The sequence below is a fragment of the Dermacentor variabilis genome, chromosome 3 (genome assembly GCF_050947875.1).
Source record: "Dermacentor variabilis isolate Ectoservices chromosome 3, ASM5094787v1, whole genome shotgun sequence".
NCBI classification, from domain to species: Eukaryota; Metazoa; Arthropoda; class Arachnida; order Ixodida; family Ixodidae; genus Dermacentor; species Dermacentor variabilis.
In genome coordinates, this window is record NC_134570.1 from 129,438,408 (window position 1) to 129,465,502 (window position 27,095).

The window sequence follows — 27,095 nt, forward strand, 5'->3', positions numbered from 1 at the left end:
GATGTCCATCAGCCACAAGAAAATCATTCCTGGCGCGTACCATTTTTATCGGAATTGTTTTGTTACTACTTCCTCAAGAGAATTCATAAATCTTGTGCTACATCATTGGAGTTTTGCTACTGACTACATCAAATTACCAAATATAAGCACAATTTCGACGTGCTCAATATGAGTTTGGAAACTGTTCCATGGGTCACTTTTACCCGCTATCATCGCAAAATGGAAATAAAATTGGTTGTGGCATATAGTGTCTCTGATGTGCACATGGCATAACAAAAGGCGCAGTCTGGGTCTGTATTCACGACGTACAATTAGCGAGAAACCTGGTCTATAAAAGAGCTTTAGGCTGAATGCTCCTTACATCTAACTTAGACAAGTGAACACAAGCAACATCCAAGAGCCACATCCGCCGGGCTTTCAGGTCAAGCACTTAGGTAGGTTTATTGCGCTCTTAAAAGTGCGCGTATATTCCTGTTTCAACATCTGCTGCCTAGTATACGAAAGAACAGCACAATAACCATACCGAAATGCATGGCCCGATGTCCCGGCGGATGTGGCTGTCGTGCTGTAGTCTGGATGCAAGGCATGGCGCCAGTTCGTCTTTGTCACATGTATTTGGCGAAAATGACCTATGCCGCGTCAGGGCAAAAGCCACAGACAAATAAAAAAGTGTGACGTGGTATCAACAAGCATTACCCAGCACAACCCGTTGTATGCATTGCCGTAAAAAAATCTTATTTGATATCAACTAGATACGTTTAGTCGCACGTCCGACGTACATTTAGAAACTTCGTACAATTAGGTGAGTACCCGCCGTGGTTGCTCAGTGGCTATGATGTTGGGCTGCTGAGCACGAGGTCGAGGGATCGAATCCCAGCCACGCCGGCCCCATTTCGATGGGGGCGAAATCTGAAACACCCGTGTACTTAAATTTAGGTGCACGTTAAAGAACCCTAGGTCGTCAAAATTTCCGGAGTCTTCCTCTACGGCGTGCCTCATAATCAGGAAGTGGTTTTGGCACGTAAAAGCCCATATTGCTCTTACAATTAGATGAACGACCACAAAGTGCAGAAAGGTGTCATTCCTTGCCTATTACAACCGTAGTATGACCGTTATACAAATTCTTAGGGGTATTCTGAGACAGTAACAAAAGAATCTTACACAAATTTGCAGTCGGGGCGACAACAGCCGGAAGGTTACAGTGAACGGCACTAAAAGTGAAGCACTGAGTAAACTGTAGACTACAAGCGCTGTACACTTATGCTGGAAGGTGAAAAATAAGGCGCAGTTAAATTGCGCAGTTGCAATAAAAGCGAAAAGAATTAAGTTTGATTCTACGATGGACATTCTGAAGCGTCACAACTAATTAAAAAAAGAACACACTGAATGTCGGTCTTGGCACAATGTTTCATAGCGATTCAGGAGAAATAGCAGGGTGTAGAAGCGTCTTAGAGTACCTTTACACTTCTCAACACCTGAACTTGCAGGCAAAAATGGGCTATTGCAACCACTCTTGCCACAGGAGAGGAACATCATTGTTATGACCGATGTAATGCCACAGTTGAAAGAAGTGGTTCGTAAATCAACAGAATAAATAAAGTACTGCATTTATTCCTGATTGGATATGTTCGGGGCTCGGTTTGGTGGAGGCAAGGAATACACGTTTTAACAGATTGAGAAAAGAGAGTCGACTGGCTCTATTGAAATGTAAAAGCATGTTTGCTGAATGGCAGTGGTGGCGTCGCAGCCAGGCAGCGGCTCATCGGCTCCAAGAAAGAACAGGGGGCAATGACCTCTACCCCCGCCCCCGGCGAGTGAAACTGAATTTCCGGAGCAAGGGGCAATGGCCCCCACGGCGGGTATAGTGAAGTGACGGACTGTTGCTACAGGTATATAATTAATTCGAAATCCCACAGGTAACGCCGGTATAAGTAAAGAAAGCCTTGGGAGCTATGCAAAGCGGGAGGGTCGCTGGGGAGGATCAGGTAACAGCATATTTGTTGAAGGATGGTGGGCAGATTGTTCTACAGAAACTTGCCACCCTGTATACGAAATGCCTCATGACCTCGAGCGTACCAGAATCTTGGAAGAACGCTAACATAATCCTAATCCATAAGAAAGAGGACACCACAGACTTGAAAAATTATAGACCGATCAGCTTACTGTCAGTTGCCTACAAACTATTTACTAAGGTAATCGCAAATAGAATCAGTGACACCTTAGACTTCTGTCAAGCATAGGACCAGGCAGGATTCCGTGAAGGCTACTCAACAATAGACCATATTCCCACTATCAATCAGGTGATAGAGAAATTTGCGGAATATAACCAACCCTTATATATAGCTTTCATTGATTACGAGAAAGCGTTTGATTCTGTCGAAACCTCAGCAGTCATTGAGGCATTACGGAATCAGGGTGTAGACGAGCCGTATGTAAAAATACTGAAAGATATATATAGCGGCTCCACAGCCACCGTAGTCCTCCATAAAGACAGCAACGAAATCCCAATAAAGAAAGGCGTCAGGCAGGGAGATACGATCTCTCCAATGCTATTCACAGCGTGTTTACAGGAGGTACTGAGAGACCTGGAGTGGGAACAATTGGGGATAAGAGTTAATGGAGAATAGTTTAGTGACTTGCGATTTGCTGATGATATTGCATTGCTTAGTAACTCAGGGGACCAATTGCAATGCATGCTCACTGCCCTTGAGAGGCAAAGCAGAAGAGTGGGTCTAAAAATGAATCTGCAAAATACTAAAGTAATGTTTAACAGTCGCGGAAGAGAACAGCAATTTACAATAGGTAGCGAGGCACTGAAAGTGGTAAGGCAATATATCTACTTAGGGCAGGTAGTGACGGCGGATCCGGATAATGAGACGGAAATAATCAGAAAAATAAGAATGGGCTGGGGTGCGTTTGGCAGGTATTCTCAGATGATAAACAGCAGGTTGCCATTATTCTTCAAGAGGAAAGTGTATAATAGCTGTGTCTTACCAGTACTCACCTACGGGGCAGAAACCTGGATGCTTGCGAAGAGGGTTCTGCTTAACCCTTTGATGGTCGAGTTCTTTCGCCAGATCCGATCGCCCAGGGTCGAATTTCTTATTGCAGATTCCAATTCTTCTTAGAGACTTATTTCGAAAAACATTTACCGAATTATTTTAGGGTGACCGTAAAGTAAAAAAAAAAGAATATTTTTGTTGGTATATATGTACTCTTCATTCATGAATAACAACAATAAAAAAGGAAATAAACTTTAAGAATTGAAAATTGCATCCATTGTTACACTTCAAGCCTTTGAAAACGAGCACACTAGAATATTTCGCAAGACTCAAATGTTCCTGCTATTACATTAATATGTACATCCATAGTGTAATCGAACTTGGTAGGTGCGCGCACTCAAGAAAACTGCGAGGTTGTGTGCCCGTCAAGAAAGCAAAACGTGTGACAAACTTCCGCTTATCTTCATCTTATGGCCAACCAGAGGCAATTAGGTTTCGCGAGTCTCAAAAAAAGAAAAAAAAATGCAACGGGAACGCATCCTTCCTGTGCGCACCGCTGTGAGCACTAAACCAACGAGACACAAGCGGTCGCCCTTTGAGCGATTAGTAACGAGATAGCCATCAGTTGGGCAAGCGCAAGATGCCGAAACCGCCCGCGGAACAAAACCCAAGCCGCCGCCAGCCGGCGCGTTCGCCAATATATAGACGCGCGGGAGCAAACTAGCGTTAAAACAAGCCATGCAACGAAAAGTGAGAGAGGGAGGTGCGCGCAAAAAATTTTATGTGTCCCCACATAGTGGCAGCACATGACAGAAATGGAAAAGTTAGGATCACGGAGGAAGGAAACTAAGGAGAGGCCCTGACGTCACTCTTTGTGAAGCTAAAGTGAAGCCGGAAGTTGGCTTTGTTGATGGCGTTGCTCCGCCTATCGGGCCTGCTCTCGTCTCTTGTTTACATTTCTCGCGAAACCACGCCGCGCTGCGCGCAACCGTGGTGCCCGGACCCGCGCGCTCCGCAGCAATACTAAGCAATCGTTAGTACGTTAGCATGATTCCGCCAAAGAGGGCAACATTTCCCGCGGATATTCCTTCGTCCGTAGCCATTGCCATGGAGCGGTACATTGCGTACAGCGTTGCATGCGCGTTCATTTCGCGAACTTTAATTCCTCCTGTCCCACCTGGCCACAGCAACATCCGGTAGAGCACGGTCCAGATAACGCAGCGCAACAAATCACGGAGACTAACGCAAGCCTGCCCGCGCGGCACCTTTGCCATGGTACGAAACCTACGGAGCAACACGTGTGAGCGCACAGAACAATAACAAAGCCGCCATTGTGGCCCAAAAGGCGGGGCCACTACAGCAAAGAAATAAAAAAACAGCAAAACAAAGGAGAACCTACTACGTCATTTTCTCCACACTTTTCTCCTAGCGCGCGGAGGGGGCAAGGCCTCTCCTCAGTTTCCTTCCTCCATGGTTAGGATATTGGTGCGCTTTTTAAATGTACAGATGGCGCCATAAATATACGGCATCGACCACATTGGAGTTCGTTCGCGGCGCCGTATATTTACGTCATTGACCCTCAAAGGGTTATTCTACCGTAATAAACATCTGAGATAAACAATAACGGAAACGTTCCAGTTATTTATAACGCACAATATGTGCAAGTACCAGGAAAGCTTTTCTCGGAGTCGAAAACAGGCACAACCACAATTTCGCCTATTCTCTTCGTGAAATTTCATTCCGCTGAAACTAAAGGTAAAGTAATGCGCAAGACCATTAATCGCTTGACGCGGCGTCTGCCAGCTATTATCTTTGTGAGTGACGAAAAAGAGTTCGCATAATACCATCATTCATCGCTGAGAACATTCTTCCGCAAGTTCACTTTGTGGTACGACACACTGAAGTGGATTTAGGTGCAGCAAAGTTAGCTTGCCGTGAGCGCTATTGCCATTGGTCGCACTCAGTCGGCTCCCATTGAACGTGGCAAAGCCGCGCGAGGCTGCCAAACTAAGTTTACATGCAGTATTCCTCTGCCGTGCTCGAAAGCTATAACTTTGTTTCTAGAAACATGCTGTAGTCCAGTAGAAAAGGCACTTGTGCACTAGCTCCAAAGAAGGTGTGCGCGTTTTCTTGGTGTATAGTATCACCGAATCTGGCGCAAGACCATGCCGTCGACCGAGGAGTTGGAGGAATTTGAGCAGAAGGTCATCAAGGTAATCGAATACCTGATCGGCGATGACAAGTTGGCTGGTGGTGATACGCTCACCCTAGCAGATCTCGCTGTCATTCCGTACCTCACTTTGGCTCTTGAGGTAGGGCTCTGTGTCGTTTTCTCCATCGGCCCATTTTGCACTCATAAGTAAACATCACCTGCTCACTGGCTCATTTTTGCTTGCTGCATGTTAGGTTAACGAGATTATGGGTTTTATGTAAATAAAAAAATTATTAAGTGGATTCAGGCTTACTTGTACAACAGAAAACAGTTTGTTGAAATAGATGGCGAGTGCTCCTTTTCCCTTCCTGTATCATCCGGTGTACCTCAGGGCTCCGTTTTGGGTCTAATTTTGTTCCCACTGTATATTAATGATATCGCAACTGATGTACATCCAATCATTGAAGTGCGGTTGTTTGCCGATGACTGCCTCTTGTTTTGCCGCGTTAAGAGTGTTTCTGATCAAGAAAAACTAAATGACGCTTTATGTCGAATATATAACTGGTGTGAAAAATGGCATATGCAAATTAATTTTGATAAATCTGTTTGCATGACAGTTACGAATAAAAAAAACTCCATTGACGTTTTCGTACGCTCTAAATAATAATGTAATTAGGCGTTCCACAAAGCTGAAATATCTCGGTGTAAAAATCACTAGTAACCTCAACTGGAATGAACACGTCGAAAACATATGTGGATCAGCCCAGCGCAAGCTTGGTTTGTTACGGCGTAAATTGAGAGATGCTGCACGAGATAATAAACTTAAGGCATACACTACCATTGTTAGACCAAATTTAGAGTATGCTTGTATAATTTGGGATCCTCATCAACAATACATAACAGATAAATTAGAGCGCATTCAGCGAATGGCGGTTAGGCTTATTTTTTCTGATTACGACAAAACGCACTCGGTCACCTCCATGCTCGCCAGGGCTGGTCTCACTACGTTGACTGTGCGCAGGAAAATCGCACGCCCTAAGTTTTTATATCAACTCTATCACAATAAGCTGAACCTGCATTCCAGTTTGTATTTGAAGCCTCCTGGAAGGGTTTCACCACGTACTAACCACAATTACGCTATAATGCCTTATGTGCCAAGAGTTGATGTCTTTAAGCACTCTTTCATTGTCAAGACAATTGTTGAGTGGAATAACTTGAATTCTTGTGTGTTTCCGAGCAATAACATGGTTGACTCTTTTGAAGAAAACTTGACTGCCTTCTTTGCGTGAACCTTGTGCTCTGTATTCCCACCCTGTAACAGCCCGGCAGGGCTCACAGTATTGGAAATAAAAATAAAGAAATAATTAATAAAACGCATTTTCTCGTAGCAGAGAAGGCAGCGGTTGGTGCACAGCAGGCTCAAATGGCCTTAAGACCATATGTGGCGCCCCACCTATAACCTCGTTCAAAAAACCCCGAAATGTTTTGGTTTGGAAATGACCGAATGTGTATAATATATATTTTGCTACAATGCAGATAGTTTTGCGGAACAGGTTGTTAGTATAATCACTGAAATTTCTTGAAATGAGTAAATATCGGCCCAAAAGGAATATACATGTGATCAAGGTTACAATTTAGGAAGTTAGCTATGGGAAGGTGTATTACGGTCTTGTATCACAGCCGCCTCTCACAAGACAATAAGGCGAGTATGTTAGTGAAGGCCTGAACCGTGTCAATATAACTAAAATATTACTCTTCCAAAACACACGTAAAAAAATTTCGATGGCGCATTAAGTGCACAATGTTATGCTTAATTAGCATATTTATGGCGGTAAAGTAATTATATCGTTTGCAATGTACAATGCCTCAATTCGCTTTGAATAGCTCTTAACCAAGCGCATATACATATGAAAATATACAGACTTTTCGAATATCTCATATTTAAAGACGGCAATATATTTCCCTATGCATAGTTACTGAAATTAGCTGGTTTCCTTTTAACTATAAATGATTTTATTCAGGAATGTCGAGTGAAAAACTGCATAATGCAGACGCAGTATATATGTATACCTGCATGTCAATTTTGTCTAAAACTAGAATGTTGCTTAGTGGGCGACAATAATCGTGCGCTTCTTTCATGAAACCAAATGTTTAGCTGAATCTGACTTCTTTATTGTGCGTAGTTATTATATATGGGGATAATTTTGGCAATTTTCACACCTGCAGAAAAGACGAATGTTTTAAGTGAAGTGACAAAGTGACGTCGTGTCTTAACTAAACACCATCGACTTTCTAGGATTTTTGTCATTTTAAGCCGCCGTTCTTTCTCATCTATTTCCCAAAATTTAGGATCAGTGCAATCTTCTTCTTCTTCATCATCATCATCAGCAGCAGCAGCAGCAGCCTGGTTACGGCCACTACAGGACAAAGGCCTCTCCCTTATATCTCCAACTACCTCGGTCATGTAGTAATTGTGGCCCTGTCGTCCCTGCAAACTTCTTAATCTCATCCGCCCACCTAACTTTCTGCCACTCCCTGCTACGCTTCCCTTCCCTTAGAATCCAGTCCGTAAGCCTTAATGACCATCGGTTATCTTCCCTCCTCATTACATGTCCTGCCCATACCCCCCCCCCATTTCTTTTTCTTGATTTCAACTAAGATGTCATTAACTCGCGTTTGTTGCCTCACCCAATCGGCTCTTTTCTTATCCCTCAACGTTATAACTATCATTCTCTCCATAGCTCGTTGCGTCGTCCTCAATTTAAGAACCCTTTTCGTAAGCCTCCAGGTTTCTGCCCCGTACGTGAGTACTGGTAAGACACAGCTGGTATACACTTTTCTCTTGAGGGACAATGGCAACCTGCTGTTCATGATCTGAGAACGCCTGCCAAACCCACGCGAGCCCATTCTTATTCTTCTGATTATTTCAGTCCCATGATCCGGATCCGCAGTCACTACCTGTCCTAAGTAGATGTATTCCCTTACCACTTCCAGTGCCTCGCTACCTATCGTAAACTGCTGTTCTCTTCCAAGACTGTTAACCATTACTTTTCTGCAGATAAATTTTTAAACCCACCCTTCCGTTTTGCCTCTCCAGGTCAGTGAGCGTGCATTGCAGTTGGTCCCCTGAGTCACTAAGCAAGGCAATATCATCAGCGAATCGCGAGTCACTAAGGTATGCTCCATTAACTCTTATCCCCAATTCTTCCCTATCATCATCATCATCAGCCTGGTTACGCCCACTGCAGGGCAAAGGCCTCTCCCATACTTCTCCAACTAACCCGGTAATATACTAATTGTGGCCATATTATCCCTGCAATCTTCTTAATCTCATCCGCCCACCTAACTTTCTGCCGCCCTCTGCTATGCTTCCCTTCCCTTGGAATCCATTCCGTAACTCTTAATGACCATCGGTTATCTTCCCTCCTGATTACGTGTCCTGCCCATGCCCGATTATTTTTCTTGATTTCAACTAAGAAAAAGAAATGGGCATGGGTTGCCGGTGCCTGTAAGCTTTCCATATCAATGGCAAGCCTTTGTTTCTAAAACACTTATAACCTGCAAATTATTCATTTTTGTGGCTCCTTTTCATTACAGAATGATTCCGTTGACACAGCCAAGTTTCCCAAGCTGGCCAGCTACTACAGACGAGTCAGGAACGAGATACCGTACTACGACGAAATCTGCAGTGCTGGCATAAAATTCTTGAATGATTTGTGGGCAACTTTGAAATAGATTAGAGAAGTCTTGATAAAGAGATGCGGTTAGACGCTCGTAGAGTACTTTTGTTGTTTAAAAAAGGCAAATAATTTTAGAAATATAATCGCGCTAAATAAATTGGTTATGCATAATCACGTATATTTATGTGTTACTTTCGTTTATTGTTTTCGCTTTTACCTTAGCTCGGGGTACTCATCATGACGAGGCCGGTATCTCCTTTGCTGATGGTGGAAGACCAAATGGCTAGGCAAAGTGCAACACATTAGGATGGCATGTTTATCGACAGAGGTACCCGAATCTTTAGTGCACGATGCTCAATACGCCTTATCAGCAAAACATAAGGTTATAGAAATTCGTCGAAGTAATTCTGAGTTTACGTATTTATACTCTTATTACTGATAAACACACCCCGGTAATAAAATGACACGCCGAACGATCACTGCTGTATGAAGAAATGAGAGGCCAAAGTATACAAGTGAAGGGAAAGTGTCAGTTTTGACCTCAAGAAGGCATTCTTACGGCAGTGTGTGTGAAGAAGAAAAAAGGCGAGGTACAACAACGCTGTGTGACTTACCCGGAATGCGCTCATTACGAACATTTCCTACAATGCGAGCGCCCAAATGAAAGTCCTGTTTATACGGCTAGCATTTCGCGCAATGGCTATGACTGATTGGAAACAACAAGAAATCACGCGATACTGCAGGGGCTCTAGGAATTTTCGCCGTATGAAAATAAAAGGGCATAAATGAAAAGTACGAGAAATGGGTAAATATGAAATTTGAAAGACTGCATAGTTCTTAACCGTTTCAGGCACAAAATATTTCAGTTATTGAAAACCTACTTTTATTGCATATCTTGCAATCTCAGAAATACGAAAAACACAACGATGTAGAAAGATTCAAGATATTGCATTACTTAGTAAGTTTCGTAAAGTTTAAAGAAAGTGGATTCCTTTTGAAAGCACACTACAGGAATATCAGACATGCGCAGATCAACTATTTTATGTCTAGCAGGCTGGACAAGCACCTATCCAACCACTTTAAAACTAGCTCTGCAGTAAACATTTCATGAAAACACCTTACATAAGCCCAAGGCTATTTGACCCTTGCTAAATGTCTGGGGCTGGGGTGCGTTTGGCAGGCATTCTCAAATCATGAACAGCAGGATGCCACTATCCCTCAAAAGGAAAGTGTATAACAGCTGTGTGTTACCAGTACTCACATATGGGGCAGAAACCTGGAGACTTACGAAAAGGGTTCTGCTGAAATTGAGGACGACGCAACGAGCTATGGAAAGAAGAATGATGGGTGTGACATTAAGGGATAAGAAAAGAGCAGATTGGGTGAGGCAACAAACGCGGGTAAACGACATCTTAGTTGAAATCAAGAAAAAGAAATGGGCATGGGCCGGACATGTAATGAGGAGGGAAGATAACCGATGGTCACTAAGGGTTACGGACTGGATTCCAAGGGAAGGGATGCGTAGCAGGGGGCGGCAGAAAGTTAGGTGGGCGGATGACATTAAGACGGTTGCAGGGACAACATGGCCACAATTAGTACATGACCGGGGTAGTTGGAGAAGTATGGGAGAGGCCTTTGCCCTGCAGTGGGCGTAACTTGGCTGATGATGATGATGATGAAATGTCTTGTGGAACTATCGCTCACCACAGCCTGAATGAGTTAATATCTATGTTTCATAAACACCGAGGTGGAAAAAAATAGCTCGGTTCAATTTCATTTACGCATATAAAAACTTTCGGAATAAAATCTCTGAACGCTTGCAACAACATCACCTCGCTTCAATCAATCGAGCAATCAATGTTTTATTTTCAACAATGGGAACATACGATGAAAAGGGGAGATTGTTAAACGAAATGAATATACTTCTTGTTTCTGTAGCACGGGTACCATGTCGTAGCGTAAACTAGTCTGTACCTTTGCTGCCCGACACGAAACCGCTTGTTGGATCATCAGCCGCATCTGGAACGTTTGGTCGAATGAGGAACATAATGCGGTTTACTCGCGTTTTATGCACACAATATCTTCCGTGGCGGTCAAAATTATTGCAGTGCGTGTAGCTTTCCCACAGTAATGGGGTTTAGCGCGCATTGTAATAAGTCTTACGGGTGCACTCGACCCTCAGGGAACGGAAGAAAATGGTACATAATAAGCCGATCAATGAGTTAGCAGTACGAGGGAAAATAGAGGAATTCCGGATGAAGGTACAAAAGAGGTATTCGGCTTTAACACAGGAAAAGGACATTAGTGTTAAAACAATGAACGACAATCTTACAGGCATCATTAAGCAGTGTACAATAGAAGTCGGTGGTAACTCCGTTAGACAGGATACCAGTAAGCTATCCCAGGAGAGGAACATGTGATCAAGAAACGGCAATGTATGAAAGCCTCTAGCCCTACAGCTAGAATATAACTGGCAGAACTATCCAAATTAATCAACAAGGGTAAGACAGCTGACACAAGGAAGTATATTATGGATAGAATTGAAGATGATCTCAGGAACGGAGGAATTCTAAAAGCAGTGAAGAAGAAACTAGGAATTGGCAAGAACCAGATGTATGCGTTTAGAGACAAATCTGGCAATATCATTACTAATATGGATGAGATAGACCAAGTGGCTGAGGAGTTCTATAGAGATTTATACAGTACCAGTGCCACCGACGACGATAATGGAAGAGAGAATAGTCTAGAGGAACTTGAAATCCCGCATGTAACGCCGGAAAACGTAAACAAAGCCTTCGGAGCTATGCAAAGGGGGAAGGCAGCTAGAGAGGATCAGGTAACAGCAGATTTGTTGAAGGATGGCGGGCAGGTTGTTCTAGAAAAACTGGCCACCCTGTATACGCAATGACTCATGACCTCGAGCGTACCGGAATCTTGGAAGATAGCTAACATAATCCTAATCCACAAGAAAGGGGACGCCAAGGACCTGAAAAATTATAGATCGATCAGCTTACTGTTCGTTGCCTACAAAATATTTACTAAGTTAATCGCAAATAGAATCAGGAACACCTTAAACTTCTGCCAAGGAAAGGACCAGGCAGCATTCCGTAAAGGCTACTCCACAACAGACCATACTCCCAATATTAATCAGGTGATAGAGAAATGTGCGGAATATAACCAACCCTTTATGTAGCTTTCATTGATTACGAGAAAGCGTTTCATTCTATCGAAACCTTAGCAGTCATGGAGGCATTGCGGAATCAGGGTGTAGACGAGCCGTATGTAAAAATACTGAAAGATAACTATAGCGGCTCCACAGCCACCGTAGTCCTCCATAAAGAAAGCAACAAAATCCCAATAAAGAAAGGCGTCAGGCAGGGAGATATGATCTCTCCAATGCTATTCACAGCGTGTTTACTGGAGGTACTCAAAGACCTGGATTGGGAGCAATTGGGGATAAGAGTTAATGGAGAATAGTTTAGTGACTTGCGATTCGCTGATGATATTGCATTGCTTAGTAACTCAGGGGACCTATTGGAATGCATGCTCACTGACCTGGAGAGGCAAAGCAGAAGATTGGGTCTAAAAGTTATTCTGCAGGAAACTAATGTTCAACAGTCTCGGAAGAGAACAGCAGTTTACGATAGGTAGCAAGGCACTGGACATTGTAAGGGAATACATCTACTTAAGGCAGGTTGTGACAGCGGATCCGGATCATGAGACTGAAATAATAAGAATAATAAGAATGGTCTGGGGTGCGTTTCAAAGGCATTCTCAGATCATGACCAGCAGGTTGCCATTATCCCTCAAGAGAAAAGTGCATAACAGCTGTGTCTTACCAGTACTCACGTACGGGGCAGAAGCCTGGAGGCTTACGAAGAGGGTACTACCTAAACTGAAGACGACGCAACGAGCTATGGAAAAAGAATGATAGGTGTAACGTTAAGGGATGAGAAAAGAGCAGATTGGGTGACTGAATAAACTCGAGTTAATGACATCTTAGTTGAAATCAAGAAAAAGAAATGGGGGGGGGGGGGCATGGGCAGGACATGTAATGAGGAGGGAGGATAACCGATGGTCATCAAGGGTTACGGACTGGATTCCGAGGGACGGGAAGCATAGCAGTGGGAGGCAGGGGGTTAGTTGGGCGAAACAGATTAAGAAGCTTCCAGGGACGAAATGGCCACAATTAGTACATGACCGGGGCAGTTGGAGAAGTATGGGAGAGGCCTTTGCCCTGCAGTGGGCGTAACGAGGCTGATGACTATGATGATGATGACCTCAACATAACTAATTCCGCCTTCGGAGACAAGCTTGCAAATCAGGGCAGCAACAAGAAGAAAACCGTGAATAGAATTATGCCGGGAAATGGCAGCAAACAGAGACCCTTTTCGAAGTTTAGACTAGGTTGCCTATCCCTAGAAATGCGTGATATTAGGCAAACTAGCTGAGGCCCTCTTTTGATTGACATCCCCTCGTCACCGCCAAACTGAATGAGCACCGGTGATGAAAATGTCGAATCCCTGGAAGATTGCAAACTACCCAAAAATTTAAACGTTTATTACCGCGTAACAACAATTTTCCGAAAACTATCCCAGACATGAGCTTTTTATGTATATCAACAAATTCTAATTGATAGCTGCTCTTCTTGAAGAATGTTTTGGGGGGAGAGTTGGGGAATAAGATGCCCTTTATTCGACGCACTGGACGAAAAGCGATAGGCGACACCTGCCGGCTAATGTGCCTCATTTCAGGTATTTATGATCATGCACGGAGAAACAGTTTGCATTTCCGAGCCCTATACACATCTTGATAAAATGGCGACGTCTGAGAAGAAGGAGGGTTAAGAGAAAATTTCAGATTCGTTGAATAATTTGAATAGTAAACGCAAAGTACATGGCTACAGGTAACACAGTACGTGGGTCAGTAAGGTTTTAATTGAGGTAGCGAAGCTGCACAAGCAAGTCTGAGAAAGCTTGGCCTACGTTTTGATAGGTGGACTTATATGCACCCGTATCCTAACGCTGTCAAGCCCTTATGAGGCCCGTTGTCCTTATTTATGTAAATCCGACACAAGAGTGTGCTAATCCATTGCTGACACTCCACATGCTATAGCATGTTGTCGCGCAGCCATGGCCTACTACACACAAGCTATCCACCACGAAAGACCCGAAATTGCCAGCTGCACTCATTCTCGTTTAGGCTCCGCCAGCTCTCTCGCTGGCCATAAAGTAAAATGCCCTCGCCAAGTACCAAGTCCAGGCCTGCGGCAACAAGCCAACACACCTGTGAAGCACGTAACTACGAACTCGCAGGACAGTGGGGTAAAGGGCAGTCACAACTGCCACGCGATCTTTACAAAATCTTTACTATGGAATGGTTCTGTACTACTACAGAACCATTCGAAGAACGCTGCCGTATTACGGCAATGCCTTACATACTGTACAACATTTAGTGAAGCCCGCCGTGCGGCAAGGTCCCCATGCTAGCAAAGCACATCGCTGTGGACCTGGAGCTGAAGAATATCAATATTTTCAAAGACGAACATCGCACTCCTGACTACCGAGAAGTGGGTCTGTAAAATGTTCAAGCTGGCGTTCTGCTCTCACACGCATGTCTTCACAAGTACTGCTGTTGCCGATAGTGACAACAAATTAGGGTGCATAGTTTTTTTTTCCACTTCTGCAGATAAAAAAAAGCGTCTTCAGTTGTTACAAGACACCTGAAGTGAATATTTAGAGGTTATTACAATGAGTGAGCGGCTATACAACATGGTCAGGTAGCGTCGGCGTTCTCAATGCCGACCTTTGTTACTTCTCGGGCAGCACACTGTAACTTGGGCTAGTGCATCAGTAATGCCTAAATGGCTGGATCTCCCTGAACTACACAACGGGGCAGTATTTTCATGCTTCCAAACTTTCACAGCGAAACAGCGGTGCTTTACTCACGTAGAATGGCTTATGACATCAAGTGGAATTTCAAAAAAGATGGCGTTGATGCCGTCGTGATGGTTTGATAACTGATCCGACCTATTGAGGTCACTCAGGGGCAGCGTGACCTAGCGAGGATTTCTTCAAAGGAAGCGGAATTCCTTTAAACTGAAGTGATTTGTCAGAGATATGTTTCACGCAAGCAAAAAGAATACATGTTTAAAGGTGGCCCAGACATGACAACGCTTTTTCAGTGCGGTACGCCGTTATGTTATAGAATGTTTGTGTTATTCACGCAAAAGGCTGCTGTAGCGTCCTTTTTTCTCGCTGACACAGAACTTCGTAGGGCACCTCTCAAATACTATACGACCCACAGTTGTCTCGAACAAAGCCAGAGAGGAGAGTTAATATGCGCCTTGGGCGTTTGATGAAAAGCCAGTTGTGTACATACATGCAAATTTTTACATTGGTGTTTTTTCATGCCTCAAACCATTCCAAGTTGCAACATATTTATTTGATTATTTATTTCCAATACTGTTAGCCCTTGTGGGCTGTTACAGGGGTGGGAGAAAAATAATTTTCAACAAACACGCAACTCCAGCTTCGCAATAAACAAACAATGAATTCAGCAAACACGTAATGGCAGTTTAAGCTCGAATAATTCAGTTGCGTGTGTTTCAATAAATACGTCTGCGTCAAGGCTGTTACAGTTGATATAGTTTTCACAAGAAAGGGAAATTGGAAGGCATCAACGCGTGGTCCATGGGACCTTAAACCGTAAGTGTAACCTGCATGTGGGGACACTCGTCCAGGGAGATGCAAGCATAGTCTGGAGTCCAAATTGAATTTATTCGTATACACTTGGTACAGAAATTCCAACCTGGCTATTTTTCTGCGCGTCGCGAGTTTGTGCGAACCGGTACGAGATAATAACGCAGTTGCAGACAGCGTTCTTTGGTAAGCATTCGAGATAAAGCGTGCGGCTAGTCTTTGAATCTGCTCCAGTTTATTTATCAAGCCCACTTGGTGCGGATACCAGACCTTACATGAGTATTCCAGTGTGGGAGCTGTCTTGTACGCTTTGAGCATTAGCTCGGGTGCAGCATCTTCAACTTTCGCCTTAACGAACCGAGTTCGCTGAGCAGATCCACAGATGTTTTCAGTGTGTTCGTTCCAATGCAAATTGTGCGTGATTGTAACACCGAGATACTTAAGCTTACTAACATGTTCAATTGGGCTATTGTTTATTCTGCAAGTAAAAAGAAATGGGGCTTTCTTGGTAGATAGAGTCATGTAAGCCAATTTCTTGAAATTAATTTCCATGTCCCACATAACACACCAGTCATAAATTATTTGCAGGCATTCGTTCAACCACACTTGATCCTGGACATTCTTAACGAGACAGTAGATAAGAGAATCATCGGAAAATAGACGCAGTTGAATGTTAGGATGCAAGGCGTCAGTAACGTCATTTATATATAATAGAAACAAAGTTGGTACTAAATCCGAACGTTGTGGTACACGAGATAAAACAGGTAAGGAAGGTAATCATTCGCCTGCTATTTGAACATATTGTTTTCTATTTGTAAGGTACGCATGAATCCATTTCACAATTTGTGTATTAACTCCAAGTTTATACAATTTCCCAATAAGTTTTCTGTGATACACCTAATCAAAAGTCTTCGAAAAACCAATTGCTATAACATCAATTTCCTCATAGTTGTTAATTCCGACGCCGAAAGCATGAGACACCTCAAAAAGCTGAGTCACTGTTGACAAACGTTGGCGAAAGCCATGCTGCTTGCTGTAAAATAACTTGTAATTTCCTGTATGTTCAACCAGATGTTTCGATATTATGTGTTCGAACATTTTACACACGGTGCATGTAATGGAAATTGGCCGACAGTTTTCCGCCAATAAATTATTGCCTGTTTTATACTTAGGTACAATGCGTGGAAGGAGCCACTCTTCCGCCACACCTCCGATACGTAATGACATTGCAAACATTCTAGACAAAAAATGTGATAACCATTCACAATAACGTCGCGAGAACTCATTGGGTATTTCATCGGGGCCACAAGATATTTTGGTATCCAGTTTTAACAACATTGCCTTCTCGAGAAATTACAATATCATTTGTACCTTCACACCGCAACAAACCATCGCTCGCATTTGTGGGGTGCCTAATACTGCCAGCTGTAAATACAGAGTTAAACACAATGTTAAAAGCCTGTGCGATCATAGCTGTTCTACTACAGACATTACCGTGTACTTTAATTGCATTAATTTTGCGCGTAGAACCAGATAAGTAATTCCAGAATTTTTGAGGCGAGTTTTGCAAGTAATCTACCAGTGTTGTTCACAAGAATAGCACATTCGCATCTTTTAATTTTTTTCTAAGTTGCGTACTGAGACTGGCTATTTCTGGACATCGCCTTTGCGTCCTTCCACATGTTACCTGTACATGCATGTTACCTATACTTAAAACTGCTCCTCTATATCCATCCTTTATATCGACATTATAAATAAATGTTTCGTTAGTCAAAAATAACAAATACAGTGTAAATTGATTTTGTCCCTGTGTCCTGGTCGGCTCATTAACTAACTGAAGAACGTTGTGCTTAAGCATAATCTCTAACATTATATCAGCGCTGGGCTTTTCCACTGGCCCCGTAATCCTCGCGTCCCAATCGACACCTGGTAAATTAAAATTCCCTGCTAAAGCAATTACACTTCTGGCGTTCTTTATCTCATTTCAATGCTGGTCAAGCACATACAAAAATTCAACAGGGCTTGCGCGGGCTCCACAGAAGACTTCTATAATCAAAATGGTATTGTCAAGAAATAGCTTGCACCAGACAATATCATGCCCATTTATGGATGGCACAGTTTCATGCCCGAGTGGTTTCGTCACTAGAAGCGCCATTTTAACTTCTATTCACGCTTACTAAACATAATCTCCACATTAACGTATTCACCTGGCATAAATTCTATCTTTGTATTCAAACCCAACATGTAACTGCAAACAGTTATTCTTCTGCTTGCCCCTTTGTTGCGTCCGGCGTATACAACAAAGGTCAGTAGTGCGGTCATTGCTGTTTCTTTTCTTATATTTTTCACATTCTGGACAGTGTTGCCTTAACCTTTGATCCGATGAACCTTTTGACGGTGGTGGTATAAATTGCAACAAATTATCAAACCAAGTAATTTTCCTACATATAAAAATATCTCATCCATGTGACCTCATCCTTACGCTTATGCGACTAAACAATACGAAGTATAAGAGTATGAGAATAACCCGGCACCTTAACAACTCAAGCTACGCGTGTTATTTTATAGGAGCTCTCCTAAACTCTCTTTACTGTTATTAATACATTGTCGTTACTATTATTAGTACAAGGAACGCTTGCCGCAAATTTGCCTACATGTACAGTAATTACTGATAAGCCCATTTCTCCTTAAAATTAACTCACTCGAAAACTCTAATTCTCAATGAGGTGGAATGTGCATCCACCTTGAGTGACGGCAGTCCAATCTACACTCTTCACTACTGTGAAATGTGTACAGAATCAGGCTGCTCGGTTTATATAGTTAGGTTTTTCCTGTCACACTTCTTTATCCCCGATGAAAAACTTGCTAAACCTCCCTTGTCTATTTTCTCGCCCTAACTGTGCTCGCGGCTTTCACTTTCACAAATCATATGTCCAGAATCAATCCTTGCGAAACAATTTTCTTTTTCTACCCATGTAATGCAGTTTACAGAATATGGCAAGTATGTTCTGCCAAACTCTGCAAGGTGGAAGGTTCATGAAAAGAAAAATTGACATCCACCCGTATCTTGAGGCCATGCCTCAAGATACGGATTTCAAGGCGGAAGTTAAGGATAATGAACAGGGCAGAGGACTCGCTACTCTCATTAATAGGAGGTTGGCGTATATTAGACATGATCTTCACATGGCAGATTGCAAGATTGAATATATTATGGTGGAAGTAATCTTAGGTCGGCAAAGGTCATGTCAGAGGAGCGTTTACCTGCTTAACCTGTACAGTAGCCCCCGGGACACGAAGCAGCGTTTCAGATCTCTCTTGACCAAGGCAACCAATCTGGCTAAGGATGCACCGTTGCTTATTGGAGGGGACTTCAATGCACCATATCATGTGTGGAAGTATGTTTATATCACTATTAAGGGGGAGAGACTATGGCAGCAGGCACTAGACTTGAATTTAACTCTGATTACAGACCCCTCGTATCCCACCAGATGTGGCACGTCGACATGTAGAGATTCGACACCTGATCTCACTTTTGTTCGGGGGGTGGTGGATTCGTCCTGGTCCAATTCTAATAAAGATTTTGGTAGCGATCATTACATACTTATGATTACTTTGGCAGTGGCTAATAAAAAGGAGCGCACATTCAGGATGGTTGACTGGGATGCATTTAGGAAAAGAAGAGCACAGAGAATCGATGATGAAGGAAATGAGTTGACCTTGGAACAGTGGACTAGTCAGCTGAAAAGTGACGTTGAGGCGTCCACTAAAGAGGTTCAGACCGATATTGACACGGAACACATGGATAGTCGCCTGGCACATTTGTTGGAAGCAAAGCAGTCGATGTTAGCGAGATGGAAGGGTCAGAGATTAAATAGAAGGCTTAGAAAGCGTATAGCAGTGGTTAATCAGGAAATTGAAGACCATTGTCGGGTACTGTGCAAGCAGCAATGGGATGAAGTGTGCAATTCTATTGATGGTCGCATTAAGAGGGGAGGCGCATGGAGTTTGCTCAGACATTTACTAGACGAGACAAACACTAAGTCTAATCAGAGGACTGTGATAGGTAAGCTGGTCCATCAGGCGTGTCGGGACTCCACGGAGCAGGAGTTGCTAAAGGATTTGGCTCAGAGATACCTTCCTTTGGAGACCTGGCACGATACACCTGATGTGGTTTTGGAATATAGTGGAGACGAAAATGCAGCTATGGACGCGGAATTTACTGAAAGTGATATCAGGATGGCGCTGCAGAATCTTAATGGTCGATCGGCATCAGGGCCGGATGGCATTACGAATAAAATGCTACGGAATTTAGACGATGGGTCAATTGAGTTCCTTACGCGGCAGATCAATTGCCTATGGAAGGAAGGCTCTTTCCCGGAAGAGTGGAAACTGGCAACTACTGTTCTGATACCCAAACCAGGCAAGGCCATAGGGCTTGAAAATCTCCGACCAATTTCCCTGACGTCGTGTTTGGGAAAAGTCGCTGAGCATGCCATTTTAAATAGGCTAACGTGTTATGTTGAGGGCAATGGGGTCTTTCCGCATTCGATGATAGGATTTCGGCCCGGCCTCTCGACTCAGGATGCTATGATCAGGATTAAGCATCAGATCCTTGACCGGCGAACAAGGGATACTAAGGCACTAATTGGACTTGATGTGGAAAAAGCTTTCGATAAAATCCGACATTCTTTCATTCTACGGGTGCTATCGGACTTGAATATGGGGCAGCGGTTTTTCAATTTTGTCAAGGCTTTCCTTACGGATAGAAAGACATGTCTCAGGTTTGGGGAGATAAAATCGGAACTCGTTAAATTGGGTTGCTGTGCTACTCCGCAGGGATCAGTACTCTCGCCTATGTTATTCAATCTGGCGATGTCGAAGTTGGCTAATAGACTGGACACTGTCCAGGATATTGGCTATTCTATCTACGCGGATGACATTACTATATGGAGTGTCGGTGGTAGTGATGGAGAGCTTGAGGCTAGGCTGCAGCAGGTGGTAACGCTTACGGAGGAGTACCTGGGTCTCATGGGGCTCAAGTGCTCCACTAAAAAGTCGGAGTTGTTGATCTTCAAATCTAAGAAGCTAGGTCGTAGGCCGAGGGGTTGGGTACCGGAAGTTGAGCCTTGCATTAGAATTCATACTAGGGAAGGGTCGGTGATACCCAAAGTTGAAGCAATCAGGGTCCTGGGTTTTGTACTTGAAGCGAACGGATCGAACATTAGAACCATTCAGCGTATTACCAAGAAAACGGAGGAGGCCATAAGACTTATAAGAAGGATCTCTAATAGGCATAGGGGTTTAGGAGAAGAAGGTGCGATGCGCTTAGTTCACGCATTTATTATGTGTCATTTCTCGTATGTGGCAGCTATGCTAAATTGGAATAGGGGGGAGAATAAATAAATTGGAAGCATTAATCAGAAAAGCCATCAAGGCTGCGCTTGGTCTGCCTATGACTACGTCAAACGATATGTTGTTACGACTGGGTTTGCATAATACTTTAGATGAAATTGCTGAGGCTCAACGTACCGCACAGAGGGAGCGGTTGCTAGGTACACCAGCGGGTAGGTATATATTACAGTCAATTGAAGAATCGGTGGCTGTGTTGCACGATAGGGCGCCCCTACACGAGTTGAACGTGAACCTTAGGGCAAATATCATGGTTCGTCCATTTCCGCGGAATGTGCACCCCGTGCACAATGTAGGGAGGCGGGTCGCGAGAGCTAGGGCTTTGTTGCGAGAGGCAAAGGATCAGGAGGAGGAGTCTGCGTTTGTTGACGCCGCATGGATTAATGGTAAAAATGCTTATTCGGTGGTGGTAGTAGATGGCAAAGGGAGCGTTAGAAATGCTGCTTCCATTTATACCAAAGACCCGGGGGTTGCTGAACAGGTGGCTATTGCTCTAGCACTAATTGATTCTAGAAGAGTTTTGGTGTTTAGCGACTCGCGATCTGCGATTACAGCCTTCTCGAGAGGACTTGTTGCGGAACCGGCTAACAGACTGCTGCAGGGTCGGGATATCACTTCGCATACCGTTACTTGGTTCCCGGCGCACATGGGGACAGTAGAGGGAGCCCCGCGTAACCTCAACGAGGTGGCGCACAGGGAGGCACGAGGATTAGTGTGCCGTGTACTCCCTGAAGGGGCTGGATCTCCCGCTCCCGAGTACAGGGACCAACTGTTAACCTACAACGAAATAACCAAGCACTATTACTTAGGGCGCAGGGCATTCCCGTTGCCACATCCTAAATTAAGTAGGCCGCAGGCGGTTACATTAAGGCTTCTGCAGACACGGACGTACCCTAACCCGGTCATCATGAATAAAATTAATCCGGACTGCGGGGTTTCAGTCTATTGTAGTAAGTGTGGGGGTTTGCTCAATTTACAACACATGCTGTGGCGCTGCTTGGCGTTGGCCGGTGATGGTTCTCGAGGTGTACAGTGGTGGCAGCGAATGCTGCACAGTGAAGTGCTGGCGGACCAACTGAGGGCTGTCCAGAGGGCCCGTGTGATGGCAGAGGGGCTCGGCCTCTCTGTACCGACGTGGGAATGGCCCGCATCAGTCCCAGACTGATCCCTCAGGACCTAAATAAAGTTCTTCATACCATCCACCCGTATCTGGCACGAAGCTACAAAGCAAACCCACACGTATTTCTCAGAAACAAACAAAGCTTAGTAACTGAAGAAGAATCCTGGAACACGCGAATTTTTGTTCAACTACAAAGCTTTGTTTCTAAGAAAGCTGTGTGGGATTCCTTTGTAGCTTCGTGATACATAACATACATAAGGGTGGATGTCAATTTTTTCTTTCACATTACATCGAGTATGGAATACAAATTTAACTTTGGCGCCCCATTTTGCTGAACTAACTTGTATATTGAATCTTTTATCCCTAAAACCAGCACTGAAAGGAACCACCTCCCCCCCGCCCTCGTTGTTGCTTTGTCGACAACTGCTAGAGTGCTATCCAAGATGCTTTTCTTTAGTGCGATGCATTTTTTCCCTCATTCATGGCACTTTGCGGTAGGCAGGTAGGTTACTGTCTCACCTCACTTTCAAGAAAGTAAAATTATGCTTGAGCGATAGCGTCAGCGAAGCGGTCCTGTCGAGCACAGCAGCGCCGTCCTCTAACCGTTAGGCTACGAGGGCACTTTTTCTTTCTTTATTTCACAGAAATATGAATAACGTCATGCAAACATTGTTTGCGTTAGATTTAAACACACCAAAAACAAGCGCACACGTGCTAAGCAGTGCAGTTAAAGTTTATAATCTGGCAAAGACAACCATCCAGATGTGAAGTCCACTCAGGAATGAGATCAAAGGTTTCAGCCACACTGCGCACTTGAGCAGCCTCTTATGGAGAGACTTTGCCAAGCGAGATGGTCCCGCATAACTATGTTCATTATCGAGAAACCGCATTGGCCGCAATCGCATGCATACCTCCCTCGTTCCAGAGGCACGCAGCTTGGTTTCGTTAGATTTGGCGCTTGCGGATATGGCTCAACCAACTAGCCAGCTCTTTCAAACACTCGGCCCTTGTGCCACGTGCCACTATCTTGCCTTCATTCCATGTGACAGCTCGCCCCTTGAGGCGCCGTGTTAGACTGCACTATATCTGGGACCAGCCCTATTACCCCTATACATTATTCTTTGTAGTTTCGGCTGCGTAGAAACTGTACGACGTTGTAACAACTTCATGATCGCCTAGATTAAACATGTTTGAGCAGTTCTTCGCTGAAGCAGAAATGCCATCGTCATGCTGGCATTGCCCACACGGCATAAGTTCTCGTACGTACGATTGCATAACACGCAGCTGGTGTTGACGTCACAATTCATGTTTCACTCGCTTACGTCGCCATTACCCAAGTATAAACCAACATTCGCCGCGTCTTTAGCTCCTCTAGAACCTGCGCACAAATTGCGGAGTAGAAATCGTACTTTTGCTACCACACGACTGCCTTTGTCGAGGTCGTCGTCCTGCTACTGTCTTCACACTCACACACGCTCGACTCGACACACACCTATAGAATTTACACGAACGCGTGTTATTAATCTTCTATAATTATCCCAAGCGCTCAATCTAGCTGTCAAATTTTCACGACTCACGAGTCTGTTCGCAGATGTGGTTGTATTCAATTGTCATTAGTTTCCCGCGGCGCAAATGCCCAATTTTACGGTGCCTTGAGTCAAGCAACTTTTTCTGGGACCATGTCTCTTCAAGCAGCCGGCTCAATAAAGTGGCCATTCCTAATCTATAAACCTGTTATGTATAAGAAATAGAGTAAATTTCTCAGCAGAAGAAGCATTCCGTGCATACTGTATTCGAGCCCAGCAGCTTATGTAATGTAAGCTAGTGAGTCAGACGATAAGTAAGATTGAAGCCTCCAGTTAGTGACTCATTGATTGATGGAGTCTGAACAAGATGAAAACCAGCGGAAGAAATGCGTTCACATGTAACAAGGAGCACGCATAGCGACTGCTGTTCTATGCGTTCATTTCACTGGCGTTTGCCTGACTTGATCATGTACCAGCTCTCCGAGCACTTATCATAGTTTCATACAGTTTCAAATCGCAAATTCAATTCTGGGGCTATGCAAAACACCGTCCCGAAGGGCCCTGAAGTATTTTTGTACCCATGGTATCGCTGGCCGTGTTACAGATTCATTGTACACTTCTTTTTCAGAACACCTACAATGCAATGCGGCTGCCGCGGTGGCGAGACGAACCCGATACTTTCCACTTAGTACTGGAACGGCCTATCCTCTGAACTACCGGGTCTTGTCAGCCCCTCTAGTAAAGGCGCTGAAACGCTGCATTAGATATGCTTTTACAGCCCTGATACAGTCTCGACGGGGTGAGGTGGGTTTTGAACGCAAGAATAAGAAAACGACGACAAAAGTAGGCACCGCGATGATGAAAAAGAAAATAGAAAATAATGTTTTCAATTCATTGGTACATGGCTGTGACTCTATGCGAGTCACGAGTGGTTCTGCCTAACACGGGGGCGAAGACTGCCTTAAATCACCCCTTGCGGCCTTGTGGTTGCCGGTGTTTCTTGGAAAACGTGGGTAATCTGTGAAAGTGTCAATGTGTTTGTCAGGTTGATAAGTCGACGAGCTCTTCTTGCTCTTCTGTGGCCATTAACCACAAGGTGCTCTGGGCCCATGCTGAATTCATGTGAGGTAGTTACGTCGACCTCGTCGTTACAGCACGTTTATCGACAAGGCAATACAAAGCCCGACAATACGCGAGAGGGCCTTGTAGGATCTACCGAACTTTATGTTCTAAACCCAATTCACTACTGCGCAAGCGTGGTGAAAAAATGTATAGCGCCTGTCTCGCAAGTTTCATTGCGCCTGCACTGATTCTCGCTGACAACAACATTACAGCCAGCTTTCATTGTTTTGTCAAACCACTACAAGCGAGGAAATGTGTCTTCTGCAGTTAGAGCGCTTATTCTAAGCAAAGGTTCAAAGCTTAGGCTCGCAATGTGGCGCTGGTCTGCCATTTGCGGTACTTCACGCTTAACTGGAAAATTCACACGGAGGAAATATATTCGACCTGCCGTGGTGGCTGAGTGGCTCCATAAGTTTTGCTGCTTAGTACAAGGTGAAGGACTCTATCCCCGGCTCGGCGGTTGCACTTCTATGGGGACAAAATTCAAGAATGCCCACGAGCAGCGCCTTGAGCTCACGTTAAGATATGCCAGGTACAGGTCAGAGAGCTCGAGGTCAGCGCCATTTATTTTCTAAAACGTTTCTCTCAAGTTTCTCTCGCAAGTTCGCTCATCAGCTGTTTAGGTGGTAAATTACGCATACTACCACACCTCCACAGATATTAAAAGGGCTCTCTGTTGCTGTGTGGGCGAAAAAGCTCTGCATGAGGCGAAAGCGAAAAATCCTACTGTAATTTCGATCTGAGTAGAGTGCAAATTCACTATATTTGGGCAACGAACTAGTCCTGACCCATAACTACTGTGAACCATTTCTTTTACCGGGATTCGTTGTGGATGAGTCTCTTGTCGCTGACCACTACTGCCAGGCACAAACAGTGGGCGCGTGCCATTTCCACTCCCCCTCGAGAAATGCTGGCCTGCAGTGTGGTTTGATGAAGTCTAACATCTGTTGAAGCAGTACAATGTGCATTTAGACGCTTTCTCACCACCATGGCCATGACCATCGCCCTCTAAAATCAGCACCCGACCTGCTCTTCCGCTCGCCCTCAAAGCTCCTGCAGATTGACCTGAGCGTGAAGAACCAAGAACTGTAGTTAGGCCTACCTAAAGGTAAGCTGAAATCAACGTACATTTTAGAGCGCCGCTCCGACGTGCTCGTTCCTGTGGTGAACGTCGGCGTTGTCCCTCGGCGAAACCGAGCGAACGAGCACAGCGAAATATGAAAGCGGATGCGGAACGCAGCGTAAAAAATAAAACGTAGTGCCGCGCAATACTTGCGACGACCGCTATAAAATGTCGTCCCAGGAGCGCGCCGTCATCTTTTTACCGATGACTCGCAGCGAGCATGCCGCCCGATACCATATATGGAAACAAAGAGCTGCATGAGCGGAGGTCTGTCTGCAGTGGCTGCTGTGAATCGCACCCACGCATCAATCACGCGCTACCTGTCGTGATCTCCCGATTAGCGAGTGCAGTCACGTTACACATCACTGCGTTTGCAACGGTCCGCACAAGACGGATTGTCCGCGCCAGCCAATATACTGCGAAATAAAAACACGTATGGAACTGCGCTCAAATTTCGCATTAGGGAGTATCGTATTTGTCGGTGAATTTTTCGTACCAAACAAATTCTTTTTTTTTCTTTCGTGAACAGAAGTGTAGAACGTCACGCTTACTAAAGCTGTGTTGTTTTTCTGAAAGGCTCAGTCAGGAGCTGTGCCAGAAGAGCTGAGATTTTTCACAAGTATTTAGTTTTTTTTTCTTGGCGAATTGCTTACGACGTAGCCTTAGCGGTCAACTAAAATCTTATCAGCAAATTTTTCAATCATGCCTATGTACCTCTATTCGTTTGAGTTTTCTTGACCTTTTAATGAAACTATCCACATCAAGGAAAAAAAACGAGTATCAAAGTTATTCTCATCGAGCAACGCTGCGACACATGCTCTGGGAATGTGCTGGAAACAACGCTAATCAAACCAGCTCCGTTCGCGCCGCGTTCATAATCGCGTCCGTTGCCAGAGTGTGGGAAGGATCAAGCTCGCTTCTTCCCGATGCTACCCCGGATGCGGGAGCCGCCGGGGACCTTCTCCGTAGGCGTCGCCGCCGCTGGGAGGCGGCTGTCAAAAGTTCAGAGCTGGCAGACCAGCTCTGGGCTGTCCGGCAAGCCGAAGATGCCGCTCGAGTCCAAGGACTTCGAGCCGTCACCTGAGGCCACCACAGCAAGAACTGCCGGACTATTCTTTAATAAAGTTTCGTCTTCTTCTTCGAGATATTAAACGTTAACTTTTCATTTGTCTTCAGTGAAGAAGCCATTATAGAGTAGGTTGGAGATACAAATGTACAAACATACAGATAATGAACGAGAGGAAAGGAAACCGAGGGCGC